We start from the raw sequence: 13,405 nt of genomic DNA on the forward strand, positions 1-13,405 counted from the left end.
GCATTTGCTCATGGAGGCATTAACATATATCAAAATAATCTCCATCATGATCAGCTTTGAAGCAGTGTAGTTTTCCAGTGAAACTTTGATAAAGATAAAGTAGTTACCAGAGGTACCCCTAATTAAGCAATGAATTTATTTGCTCCACAGTGTTATTAGATATAGACAACTTCCACGCTGGTTTTAGATCCTAAACTATTTTCTCCTGGCAGCTGCAGAAATAAGAGCTTTATGTCTCTATTCTGAATTGAGGAGATGTGGTTGGTGAGGGGCTGGGGAAGGCTTTAGTTTACTCAGAAGTCTTTTGGAATCCAGGCAAAGATTAAATGTTTCATAAACACCAGGGAATACTATGCAGCCATTAAAAAAAACAACATGATATCCTTTGCAGTGACATGGGTGGAGCTGGAGGCCATCATCCTAAGCAAACTAACACAGGAACAGAAAACCAAATAACCACACGTTCTCAATTATAAGTGGGAGCTGGATACTGAGTACACAGAGACTCGGGGAAGGAAACAACAGACATCAGAGTCCACTTGAGAGTGGAGGTGGGAGGAGGGAGAGTAGAGAAAACTGCTGATTGGGTACTGATTACCTGGGTGATGAAATAAGCTGTACAGCAAACCCCTCTGACATGCAATTTACCTATATAACCAAACTGCACATGTGTTCTTGAACGTAAAACACAAGTTAAAAAAAAAAAAGACACATATTAAAAATCAAGGGGCCAGAAAACAGTTTTCTTTCCATGATCCCAGATCTGTCTGGACAGTGTTCCTGCTGCCCTAACTTTCCCTCTGAATATATGTCTATGTGTATATATGTGTGTGTATATACACATGTGTATATATATGTGTGTGTGTATAAATATATATACAAGTTCTTTATCAACTTAAGTCTATAGCTAGTGCTGAGTTCAGACAGCTAGTCCAGCTCTATTCACAGATGTTCCATGGAAACGGATGATAGCTTAGGATATGGGCAAACTGAGTGTGGCTCTAATAAAGTTGTTTGTTTTATAATTCATACCCCACTTTGTAGGGTAGTCTATGTTTAATAGAAATTTAAACATTCTGCTCTGTTGAGACACATAAAATAATTTATAACAATTCTTTTGTTCCCCTCAAATGAAGCCGTGATTTAAAGTTGAAATGTTGAAGTTGCCCATACCTAGGTTCAAATCATGATTTGATACATTCCTAGCTGTAATATTCTAGAGGAGATACTCAATTTTCTGAAGCTTAGTGTTTTTAACCTATAAAATGAGCATAACTGTACCTATCTCTTAACTTTCATTGTTCAGGTTAAGTAAGATAATCTATACACAAAGCATTTAGCAAGTTTCACCTAGGTTAAACACTCAGGGATTAGAGGTGTTCTTGTTATTATTTGGATCCCTGGTTTGTGGCTACAATTTAGTAGCTCAGGGAATATAGACTGCAGCTGAACCACAGAGAAGCGGTTTTCTGATGTGCTTGTTCCCTGTAAAATACTGCAATACCAAATGACCTTCACCAGTGACACTGAAATGCTGCTGAAGCATTAGAGTAAGCACTCAATAAGTAAGAACCATTTTATTACTATTATTATCATCGCCACTGTTGCTATTCAGTCTAACCTGGAAATGGGTTTCGGGAAGTTTAATTTGTTTTAAAAATTGAAATGAAAGTCAACACAGACGTTAATTCTACAGCAAGAGGTTGTATTATTTTAAATGGCTAAAAAGAGATAGATTATTCTGGGAACGGAATTTGCCCGAGAAGCCAGTAATTGGTTGTTACCCAGGGTTATTGTCCAGGCAATAGAGACACTTGGAGTAGCTCTGTGCATTCAACATTGTGATAGTGAGTGAGAAAATTATCTAGAATGCATGAGATGCCTGTAAAATGATGGTGCTGGTGTAGATTGGAGGCAAAGGCCACTCTGTGTGAGAAGCATCAGTGCATTCAAATGAAAGAATCACTCCGTGATGTGGAGGCTTACCTTTAGACATCTGTGATACTGAATCTCCTACTTACTAAAATGCCTATCTGCAAAATAATGATTCAGTTGTAAATCTGAAACCATCCAACTTTCATTCCCAAACTTTTCCCACAGAATCAATAGTTTATAAAATAATCTCTAGCAGTATAAGCTTTCTTGGAAACACAATTATCATGTTACAGCCAAACATAGTGTATCTACGCTCTTTGGAAAACCAAACATTGTTTCTAGGAATGTAATGCAAACAAACTCTATATAAATAAACTTTGAGTACCTTTTTTCTAACGGATTTGTTTCTGAAAACCAGTTTCTGTGCCAAAGCTCATGAACAGAGCTGCCTTCAGTGGGAGTAAATACTGTCTCCAGGTTGGTTAACGCTTTCAGATGAAGCCTCTCATTTGCTGTCATAACCATGACACCTGCCTGACATCGTAAGAACAGGTATCATTATCCTCATTTTCACAGGGATAAGTTGAAGTTTAGCAGAGTTGAGTGACTCATCTGAGGTTGTTCTCTCTCTCTCTCTGAGGCTGCCTCTCCACCTCTTCGACGATCCTCTCCCCAAACCTGTTTTTGTATATAAAGAGGGCTAATCTTTCCAGTCAATCCTAATGTCCACTTTAGTACCCAGGAAGAGGTTATTTCTTTGAACATTTCCATCATAGAACAAATGATTGTATACGGCTTTATTGTGAATTCTCTGCCTCATAAAATCACGTAGCCCAAACTCAGAATTTTCAAGAACGTAGCTCATGTCCCAAAGCACAGATGCTAACAAAATATGTGAACGTTTTTGTCTCGGTTCCTGTTAACACTGAAAACTTGCTCACATCCTATTTTCAAGGAGTTAAGGGCAGATTCCCTGTGTTGTCTTCTGTCGCAATCACCAAAGGTGTTTGGCGGGGAGCCCGTGGCTCTGTGTCTTCCTCAGTTCTTGTGCTTTTTCCTCTCTGCTGTTCCATTAACCTTACTTAAGTAACGGCGTTGAGTGTGAGCTACCTCGTTTCTTGTTAGAAGTGCGTGAACGTCAGGCAAGCCTCACGCTGCCTGGTTGGGGAATGCTTGCCCTCACTCGGCTTTTACGGGGTGATTTCCATCATGTTCTGCTTCGTTACATCACAGCGTATTCTAAGAAGCACTTAGCTTCAGGACGTATCAGAGTGTTTTCCAGTAAAAGCACATTTCAGGCCATGAGAAAGAGGCTGTGGAAGAACCACGCTTGGGATTTCGACTCCTGCGATACTCCCAGTGGAGGAGGTGGCGAAGGGGGCACTGAAGGTAGCCTTGGGACCTTCCAAACAGGCGATCACCACGGAGAAAGTCATTTCTTTTCTCTTTGGAAGCAGCTGTATTTCCTCAAGAAAGTGACTTTATCTGGCTATTCCATGGGGGAAAGTGAGCTGTCTCAAAATTAGCCTTATATGCTGTGCGGTATTAAAGGAAAATTATACTTGGCTCACCAGTGAGTCATCGTACTGGTTTGGCTTTATTTTTATTTCTTTTCTACTTTAGGAACTGAAGCTTGAGGGCAACTGTTGGGGGAAGGTGGGGAGGATGGGAAAGATGCAGACAGAACCTGCACCATAGTGGTCACGAGACAAAGGAGAGAAGAGACTTTCAAGTGGCACGAGTCTGAGAGCCCGGGCAGCGTGTCAGCTCTCCAAGCCTTGGGGGCCTTCCCTTTGAGGACACTAGCAAAGGCGTGCTGGTCCTCAGCACTAAGCTCACATCCAGAGGATGCTGTTCACTGCCACGAGGGTGTGTGCATTCAGCATGGCTGGCAGAAGAATGACTCCTTAATACTCTGACAATTACTCTACTTATTTATTTGTGTTATTTATTTATTTTTTGAGATGGAGTCTCACTGTCACCCAGGCTGGAGTGCAGTAGCACAATTTCAGCTTACTGCAATCTCCACCACCCTAGTTCAAGCAATTATCCTGCTTCAACCTCCTAAAGGAGCTGGGACTATAGGTGCGCACCACCATGCCAGGCTAATTTTTGTATTTTTTAGTAGAGAAGGGGTTTCACCATGTTGACCAGGCTGATCTCGACCTCCTGACCTCAGGTGATCCTCCCACCTTGGCCTCCCAAAATGCTGGGATTACAGGCGTGAGCCACAGTGCCTGGCCCAATTACTCTAGAGTAAAATAACAGTATAGATGTGACTCACTTACAAATCCACATAAATACATCTGTTTAGAACCAAAACATATGGGACCACATTTACTATCTGCTATTTTGGGAAGTCAGCAGGGAATTTGCCTAAGAAAAAGTTTATACCCTCAGGCCAGAAAGGCAACTGTGTTCAACCCGGAGTCCTGTACGTTCATTTGAAGTCTTTTGGGAATAATGCTGAAAACAAAACCCAGAAGTTCCCCCTTTTCCCTTTTGGAAAATCAAGGAGAAATGAGAAAAAAGAAAAATGGTAAAGACCAAGCATTGGAAATAAAATCCCTTGACTTGGACCCAAGATTAGAAATGAAGTTGGAAGTATATACCTTCCCTTCATCTCTCTGCACATGTGTAGGGTATAGAAGCAACAATCTTATTGTTACAAAATACAGACAGTGCAACTCGAATTAAATGGAGTGTTTGGGCAAATCATTGTTCTGGACAGCTGAGGCTTTCCAATTTGAAGACAAAGGTAATACCCTCTAATCACCATCATTTAATACCAACGCAGTTTTAACGATAATATTTTACATAATAAATGCTTCCTCTATGTATTTTTACTGTCAGTTTTGTTTTGTTTTTCCGATTATAAAAGCCATATGTGGTTAACACCAAGCAGGTTCATTTGGTAATGTCTAATAAAGAAAACAAAAAAATTACTCTTCATTCCATAACCCAGAAATAACCACTCTTCATGTTATATCCTACCTTCAGGAAGAACATTCTGAACCCGTTCCCGTACTCTGGGGGAGTTGGAGGTGTGATTCGGGCTCCTTGTAGCTCTCAGCCCTGTGGGACATGCAGATGGCAAAGCAGGATAAACGCTACGAAGACCCGTCCTGACTGTTAGGAAGAAGACTTCCTGCAATTCAGATGGAAGGTAAAGGGAAGAAGAGAGAGGCATTTCCAGAGAGAACAGCCTGGAGGGTTTATGGTAAAATAGCACCTGAGCGGAGCCTAGGAAGTGGGGAGAGAGAAAGGAGGTTTCCAGGCAGAGTAAGCCACCGGCATGCAAGTCCCACCTCAGCCCTGTGTCCAGTGCTTACTGAGTGAACTGGGGAGAGACAAGGCTGGAGCTTCCAGGTGTGGGTGGCTACAGGTCATGTCTTAGAAGCTTTTGCAGACCTGGGTAAAAAAATTCACTTTTTTTTTCTTTTTTCTGCAGGAATAATGTGAAGCCACTAAATGTTAAACAAATAACTAAAATAAACCCAGTTGTGGGTTAAGGACCTGAGTAGATGATGATCTGATTGAGATAGAGGAATCCAGGAAAGGAAGGAGAGGGAGATGCACAGATGCTCAAAGGTTTGGTTCCTCCCTGTGGAACATCCAAGATGGTAAGACACTTGGTTAGCAGCGCTGTGCTGGGGCGTTGAGGGTCTCAAGCTCAGGGAAGAGGGTTGGAACAGAGATACTTACTTGTGAGATGTTAGCATGACTGGATCCTCGATTTAGTCATCTCTGCCAAGTTCCTTTTACCAGGTAAAAAACATATTTGCAGGTTCTTTGGATTAGGAAACAGAGAGTATCATGACCAATGTTTTGCAAATCAATTTGAAATCTTAGATGGCATGAGCAGATTCCTTGAAACATACCACTTTCCAGAACTAAAACAATAAGTACAAAATCTTTATAATTCCATTTTTATGGATGGAATTGAACCTATAATTTGAAACATTCTCAGTAAGAAAAGTCAAGTCCGGAGGACCGAATCATTCAATCACTAAACACACTGGAGGGAGAGCTGGCACTAACCGTCCATGAACTCAACCAGAAAATGGCAAAGGCAGGAACACTTCAGACTCTCTGCACGAGGCCAGCGCAATCTTAATAACAGAACTTCACAAAGACATTGTAAGATAGGAAAATGAGAGGCAGATTGTTCTCATAAGCATAGATACAAAACTCCTAGACAAAATATTAACAAACCAAATCTGTGGCATATAAAAAGAATTATACATTACAACCAAGTTGGGTGTATTCTATAAATGTGTGCTAAGATTTAAAATTCAAACAATTGTGATTTATTATATTACCATTAAACGTCACAGGAGCATCTCGGTAGGCACAAAATGAGCACTTGGTATTTTCAACACCTGTTCAAAATAAAATTGGTAGCAAACTACGGAGAGAAGTTTCGTTTATCCGATAAAGGGTATCTCAAGAAAACCCTACAGAGGTTGTCATACTTGATAATAAAACTTCAAAAGCTTACTTTGTTTGTTGTTGGAAAGACCACAGCGTCTACTACAACTTCTACACGATAGTACATGGGAGGTTCTCTTCACTGCAATAAGGCAAACAAAGGAAAAGTCATGAGAATTGGAAAGACAAAGTAAAACTGTGATTTTGTACAGTCAGCATGATTGCATGGATAGAAAATGTATTCGGATATACAGATCAACTCTTAGAATAAGTCGGTGAGTTTAACCGCGTTACTGATGAGAGGCTAATGTGAGAAATCGAGTGTGTTTCCATATACTTTAATGAACTGTTTAAAAATTTTATTTAAAGTGAAAACATTTACAGTAGCAGATAAAATAAAATTTCTAGGAATAAAAGCAATGTGTGCAAGAGTCTTTTACACAGAAAACTAAACATTACTGAGAGATATTCAAGAAGTCTTAAGAAAATAAACAGTATACATTATTGAAGGATTCTAAGAATCAATATTGTAATTAAGTTTATTCTCCCAAATTGATTTAAAAATTCAGTGTAACTCCTCTCATAATCTCAGTCCTTCTGTTTTACAAATTGAAAAGCTGATCCTAAAATGTATATGAAAACAAAAAGGATCAAAAATAATGAAGACAAACTGAGAATATAAAAAAAGGTTAGAGGTCTTTTACTCTCAGATCTCAAACCATCTTAAAGCTGCAGCAATGAAAATGGCATAGCGCTGATTGGTGTGAGAACAGACAAATAAGTCAGTGTCATAGAATAGAGTGCAGAAGAAAACCCACATTTACTATTCACATGATTTGTGAGGAAAGAAATAAGAGGGAAAAAACCTCTTTGCTGTGCATTGAGGGAAAACAATCTTTCTTATATGTATGGATTGTTTCCATTGTATATCCATATTTTTAAAAAGCCTTTGATCCCTACCTCACACAATAAACAAAAATCATTCCAGGTGTTTTGGATTGAAATGAGAAAAATCAGCAAAACTATTTTCTAAAAGCGGTCATGAAAACATACTGAGAAGACCTTGGAGAAATCAAAGATTTCTAAAACAATAAACATATACACAGAGGACTTACCACAGAAGAAAAAAGGACTGAAAACTAGTGCTTTAAATTAGAACTCTGTGTTACAGAATATACCATTAAGAGAATCAAAAGGCAAACCACAGTGTAGAAGATAGTTATAGTATATATATTCAACAAAGGTTCACACATAGAATATATATAAAGAACTACTACAAACTAATAGGAAAAGAACATTCAATTGAAGGCAAAATGGCCTGAAAACTTCAAAAGTCACTACACACACACATCCTCCAAATAAGTGCTCTGAATGGTGAGCACCAAGGATCTTCTGAGTACAAATTAAAATGACAATGAATGAATGAGAATGAGATAGCACACCTGCCAAAACGGCACAAAAAAAGAAAAAAAAAAAAAGTCTGACAATTCAAAGTGTTGACAAAGATGGACTCTCATTAACTCTGGCCAGAGCCTAATCTACCTGGAAAGGGTACTTTGTGGAACTATTTGCAGTATCTACTAAAAGGAATTTAGGCTTACCCAGTGAACAAACATTCCTCGTCTCTGAATATACCCACGAGAAAAGCATGCCTAGTACCAACAGAAAAGATATTGGTGAAAATGTTTACAGTAGCTTTTTCCATAAAGAGCCCCGAGCTGGAAACAGCTCAAATGTCCATGAATAGTATTACGCTATATCGTGTTTATATTCATACCACAGAATGTAGACAGCAATGAAAAATAACTACAGATGAATACCCATAAGACAGATTGCTGAGTCAGTATATTCTCTTTGATACATATAATTCTATATATATATGTAAAGTAAAAAAAACACAGTAAAATAAGTTTATAATGACAGACATCAGAAGAGTGGCTATCTATTGTGTTTTGTTCTGTTTTATTTTGTTTTGAGACAGGGTCTCACTCTGTTGCCCAGGCTGGAGTGCAGTGGCACGCTCTTGGCTCACTGCAGCCTCCCTGGCTCAAGTGATCCTCCTACCTCAGGCTCCCCACTAGCTGGGACTATAGGCGCACACCACCACGTCCAGCTAATTTTTGTGTTTATTTATTTATTATTATTATTTTTGTAATAATAATAATAAATAAATTAAATAAATAAATAAAGGCTGAGTTTTGCCATGTTGCCCAGGCTGGTCTTGAACTCCTGAGTTCAAGCAGTCCTCCTACCTCAGCCTCCCAACGTGCTGGGATTATAGGCATGAGCCACTATGCCTTGCCTGGTTACCTTTTGAAGGGCTATGATTGCAAGGGTATGAAGGAGGGTTCTGGAATGGTAATAATGTTCTATTACTTGATCTGAATGATACTTGTATTTATGTGCTCATTTTTTCTGTAAATGAATCAGATACTTGTGACTCATGTGTTTTACCATATGAATGTTATGCATAATAAAGTCAAAATATTTTAAGGTCAAATTAATAAAGGGAATGTCCTAAATGAAGATATTCTGTCTGTGAACAGTTATATAGTTATAGGAGCGAACTCGCTGGGTGTAATAGCTTTACTTTTAATCATAATTAAATATTATTAAAGAATAAATCATTATTAAATCTATTAAATAGATTTCTCAAATTGCCTCTAATTTTTCACAAAAGTGGTCTGTACCCATTAGCCAGGTGCGTGAGTTTAGCTCATTTTGGTTTTGGGCAGGAATTGGGAAAGTCAGACTGCTATCTGACTGATTGTTCGTGGACTTTAAAATTAGTCTTACACATACCCCAACATTAAAAAAAAAAAAAATGACAACAGAAACTGAAATTTCCTGGAAACAGCTGTCATTTGGGATTCAGAAGACAAAAGACATGATTCAAAACCCTGCCCCTTGCTCTTGACGGGCGATCCCTGCCCAGCCCTGAAAAGTCTCGCTGTTGTCCTGGCCCCTGTCCCAAGGCTGTGGCAATAACATGCACTAAAGACGTGTTTGCTGGAAGAAGACATGTGGAGTATGCATGGAATTTCGCCTTGGCCATAACGTTGAATGTGCTGTTCTGCAATCCTGTACCAATAGGGCACCAGGCCCGCTCTGAAGTCCACTAATGGCAATCCCCCTTTGTTCCCTCAGGGACACACAAAGTCACTGTTCCCATAGCAACCCTGCCAAGTAATGTCAGAAACCAGGGTTAGGCCTTGAAGGCTACAACACAAGTGCAGTGTTGACTAGCTAGCAAGGACGACAGCCCCAAAGATAGTGCCCGTGTCCAGCAACAGAAAGCAGCAGTGAACGTGTGTGCACACACTGTGTTTTGTTTTATGCTTAAAAATTGTGAATAATCCATTTTTAAGTGTGTATATTCTCTAGAAGCCTGTGTTTCTCCTGATGTGCGTTTTGTGCTTAAAAATTGCAAATAATCCATTTTTAAGTGTGTATATTCTCTAAAGCCTGTGTTTCTCCTGATGTGTCATATCACTTGGAAAATGAGATTTCTTTTTGCTTTCATTAAGACCTATTTTCTGAAATTGAAGGTAAAATGATTCATTTGCCCAAACCCTTAAAATGTCCTGACTTTATTCCTTAGGGAGGTTCATCATGTTCAGAGGAGAAGAGAGTGAAGGATTGTTTAATAAAGACCTAAATCACCTAAATTCTGTGATATACATCGTTGTTTTAATATACATAGTTGTTTGTCTTAGAGAATTCACAGTAAAGAAGACATTATAGAAATATATTATGGATTTTTGGCTGGGCACGGCGACTCATGCCTGTAATTCAAGTACTCTGGGACACCAAGGCAGGCAGATCACCTGAGGTCAGGAGTTCGAGACCAGCCTGGCCAACATGGTGAAACCTCATCTGTACTAAAAATACAAAAATTAGCCGGGCATGATGGTTGGTGCCTGTAATCCCAGCTACATGAGAGGCTGAAGCAGGAGAATTGCTTGAACCTGGGAGGTGGAGGTTGCAGTAAGCCGAGATTGCACCACACATATCAGCCTGGGCAACAAGAGCAAAACTCTAAAATATGTATATTTTATATATATTTATATATATATAATATGTATAAATATATTACATATATTATATAGAATATATATTACATAAAAATATATTATATATAATATATATTTTATAAATATATAATATATTTATATATTATATATTATATATTATATATAATATATAAAATATATAATATAAAATATATATTTTATATATATAATGGATTTTTCAAAGAAAATATTTTATAAAAATTCTAACTTCACTGTCAAATAGCTATTGGCCTCTTTCCTTCAGTTTCCAGGGAAAGCAATAGCAGCTTAAATTTGGAAGTTCTGCTTTGAACCTTTTCAAGTCACCCTGTGATTGAGCATTTTATGTGTGGCACCATTAGCCAGAGGAACAATCATGGTTCTGTTGTGTTTTTTTTTTTTTCTTTCTTTCAATAGATTTTAGAGAGAAAATGAGATATTGATTTAAAGGTAATCCTTAACATAGAAGGGATTGGAATAACTGCTAAATTTTGCAGATTCTTCAGTTAAACTGCTGTGAATGTCTTGACATTAGCCTATAAAAAAGCTTTTTATTACAAACTCCATACTTGCTAAAGTGCTGTTTTTGATGCTGCCGTTTTGTTTCTGTAATATATTTATTATTCATAACAAATGAAATTCTCCTCTGTATTTTGCTTGTTAATGTCATTTACCCAAGATCTATGAAATGACTAAATTTATATGTATATATATATACAGACACATATGAACATTTATGCATCTGTATATTTTATGTATCTGCATCAGAGATACAACAATGGTTTTTATTCCTATGTTACGTAAAAGCTTAGTAATACATCTCATTCAACTTCACAACCCACAAAATAATTTCTGTTTCAACCTATATGAGCCAAGGGGAAATTGTTTAAATAATACACTTATATTTCATATTTTAAAATGGTCTCTATCATCTGCTCACTCTTTCCGAAAAAGTGACACAGCACACTGCTGAGATAAGGTAAATGTGTGGTGGTCACGGGAATAGCTATGCTCACTGGGTGCTGGTACAGTTTCAGGTATTGGGCTAGGTGCTGTCTAATCATCACCTTCTTTAATTTTCACAACAGCTCTAAGATCGGGTGCTGCTGTTCACAATTTATTGGGGCAAAAAGACAGGTTAAGTCACTGGCTGCAACAGGCTGACCTCAGTGTCAAACTCAGGTTTTGCTGGTCACAGAAACAAAGCTTTTAAAAATCTCTCCAAATACTACCTCTAGGATTAATGGAGGTCAGACACCCTAAAGACCAGCAGGAGCCTCTGACGCCCCATCCACACCCCCAGTACAGGGAACTGGTGATTACGCGATGAATAAACGCATCTTACCAGAATGGGAGCCGCCACTTAGGGCCAAGCTATTTGTGACTAGAAAGTAAACAAAAGAACCTGCTCAAGGTGAAATTTGATCGTTGTCCATTGACTCTCAGGTGACACGGCCTCCAAGTATAATAGTGAATCCCTCCTGAGGGCCAAAAATTGCCTTGGAAAATATGATTGTGACCTCTATTTCTCTGTTACCATGGAGTTATGCCTCTTGTCTGTTCATGGAAGGTCAATCATTGTATTTACACGCAGTGAACACTGAACATATATAATGCCTATGGTCTATTATTATTCCTTTGCAGGAGGTTTATTACAGGGTTTGGTATGCAATCTAAATTAGATGTCTCAAGAAAAATAATGCTTTTAAGTTTAGGCAATTTTAGAGAATTCTTTGAGTGAGATTCCCTCTGTAAAATTCCACGGAATTTTCTGATTGCCTTTGAAGTTGTTTTTGTCTGAAACTAGTCTATTTACTTCCTCTTTAAAGGAAAGTTTTTGTTTCAATCATCTACTACAAAACAACTTTCTTTTATGTTTACGAGACCTTAGATACAATTATTTTCGAAGTCCATCTCTGTAAACAACCTTGTAATCTTTAGCCTTTCAAATGTCATTATCATAAACGCAAATCAGCGCTGATTCTGCTCCTGGCTGGCTTTGAAGCGGCATTTAAAATCCCCATGGCTCTCTAGCCCTAATCAACCTGGGTTACCTGGGTGAGAAAATTCAGCCAGCAAGTTTGTGGGTTCCACGTTATCGTTTTCCAAATTCCTGGTACTGCTGATACGTGCAAGCTGCCCACTTTGAAAATGGAATGTGCCATTTCATCCTACTCAAAGTGGGTGGAGAGAAAGAAGTGTTTCACTGGGGTATTTGTGCGAGTGGAGTGCAGATGGTGGAGAAATCATGCTTTGCACGGTGGCGGCCGGTTGTTGGCCATCCTCTCAATGACCGCGGTAAAGCTGAGTCTATTAGATTATATTTTAGGCTCAGGGGTCTTACAGGTCATTTCACTCTACACCTCTCTTTGAACCCTAGAGAGATTAAGTATGACAGGCAAGTTATTTAGTACTCTTTGGCCACCAGTGTTTTGATGGGTCAGTTAAAAGCACATGCTGTTAAAGGTGCAGTAACCTCTGATGGGCTGTGTTCTGCTCAGTGGAGCAACAATAAATCTTATTTTTTCCAACCCTTGGCAGATATCTGTTAGATAAGCTTTGTTGATTTCTTCCCACATTCTCCCTGTTGGATGTGGGTTCAGTCATTTGCTAACCGTGTTATTTTGAGCAAGTCACTTCACCTCTCTAAGCCTAATAAGATACAAATAATGGTGACACCCTTGTAGATGGCTGTAAGTATGCAATGAGCACAGGTCCACGAAGCAGTAGGCACAACACACGAATTAACTCCCCAATATTTTCAGAACACAACGTACTCAGTCACGGCATATGTAGAGAACATGCGTCACTCTGTAGTTGGCTTGTGATGGAAAGCCTGCAGCCTGAACTCGGTTGTGTGCTGAGAGCTGAAGGAACCACCTGGCTGAGTGGTCCTGGGAACCACATCTCCTGCCCAGTGCACCGAAGCCAGGAGACTGAGGCTTAAGTTACTGGCTTGTGCTGGGAGGTGAGAAGGCTCTGACCCAGGGCAAACTCCAGAGAATGCCCCTTCTGTGTGTAAGCACTGGATACACAATGCATAGGAA

At 39.0% G+C, this 13,405-nt stretch overlaps 1 long non-coding RNA gene across 1 annotated transcript in view; it reads left to right on the forward strand.

Moving 5' to 3' along the window:
- LOC107130786 (uncharacterized) overlaps positions 1–6,947 on the forward strand; it is a 139,392-nt gene extending 132,445 nt beyond the window's left edge. Inside the window, exons 3-4 of the long non-coding RNA XR_012417368.1 lie at positions 4,876–5,041; positions 5,327–6,947. This is a non-coding gene — a long non-coding RNA (uncharacterized lncRNA). The remainder of the gene's footprint in view (positions 1–4,875; positions 5,042–5,326) is intronic.
- Positions 6,948–13,405: the final 6,458 nt, after the last annotated feature.

The sequence above is a fragment of the Macaca fascicularis genome, chromosome 9, assembly GCF_037993035.2.
Source record: "Macaca fascicularis isolate 582-1 chromosome 9, T2T-MFA8v1.1".
Taxonomy (NCBI): domain Eukaryota; kingdom Metazoa; phylum Chordata; class Mammalia; order Primates; family Cercopithecidae; genus Macaca; species Macaca fascicularis.